We start from the raw sequence: 1,180 nt of genomic DNA, 5'->3' as shown, positions 1-1,180 counted from the left end.
AATGTATGAAAAAATATTAATTTAATCAAAAGAAAAAAAAGAAAAGAAAGAAAAAAATTAAAAGTATTAAGCATTAAATCAATGTTTCGCCTACATTTATTGCCGATGGACTCCTTCGATTCTTTATCTACTCTACTGGACCTTCTTTGCCATTCACTGCACGGTAATACTTCGCCATTTTGCGGTTCATATCGCTGTTTATTGGTTAAGCTTCCGTTGATTCTTCCGTGGTATTGTTTTGCATTTATAATAAAATTAATATATACAAATTATAAAAATAATAAAACACATATATATTTGATAGTGGCTGTGTGGTAAGTAGCTGGCTTACCAACCACATGGTTCCGGGTTCGGTCCCACTGCATGGTGCCTTGGGTGTCTTCTACTATATCCTCGGGCTGACCAAAGCCTTGTGGGTGGATTTGGTAGACGAAAATTGAAAGAAGCCCGTCGTATTTATATATATGTATATATACATGTGTGTATGTTTGTCCCCCATCCCAACATCGCTTGACAACCGATGATGGCGCGTTTACATCCCCGTAACTTAGCGGTTCGGCAAAAGACACATTGAGTACAGGTGAATGTGATTTTTTAGATGCTCAGAGGCAATACTGTCGTCACCAGGTGCGAGAGAGTGAATCAATTTTAGATGCTCTAACTTGTGATACAAGTATCTACTTTGGGCACAAGGCTAGTAATTTTGAGGTGAGAAATTTAGTCGATACCATTGACCTTAGTGCTTGGCTGGTACTTCATTTTATCGGACACGGGGAGATGGAAGGCATTGTTGATTTCGGTGGGATTTGAACTCTGAACTTAGACAGCAAGAAGACAGATATTTTCTCCCACGTTCAAACGATACTGTCAGCATCCGACGTTTCTAACCTCTAATAATTCATTCTACTTTAGGTACAAGGCCTGCAATTTGTGGGAAGGGGTTGTCGATTACGCCTACCCTATTGTTCAGCTGGTACTTACTTCATCGACCCCAAAAGAATCAAAGGCAAGGTCGACCTCGGCAGAGTCTTAATTCAGATTGTAAAGATGGACGAATGTAAACCTTTCTGTCCGGTGAGTTAACGATTTTTGCCAGTCCACTTCCTTTGTGTAACCTGTATTTATTTCTTTATTGCGCACAAGGGGATAAACATAGAGGGGACAAACAAGGACAGACAAA

The sequence above is a fragment of the Octopus bimaculoides genome, chromosome 9 (assembly GCF_001194135.2).
Source record: "Octopus bimaculoides isolate UCB-OBI-ISO-001 chromosome 9, ASM119413v2, whole genome shotgun sequence".
Taxonomy (NCBI): domain Eukaryota; kingdom Metazoa; phylum Mollusca; class Cephalopoda; order Octopoda; family Octopodidae; genus Octopus; species Octopus bimaculoides.
The sequence above is the reverse complement of the archived record's forward strand: the minus strand, read 5'-3'. Positions refer to the sequence as shown.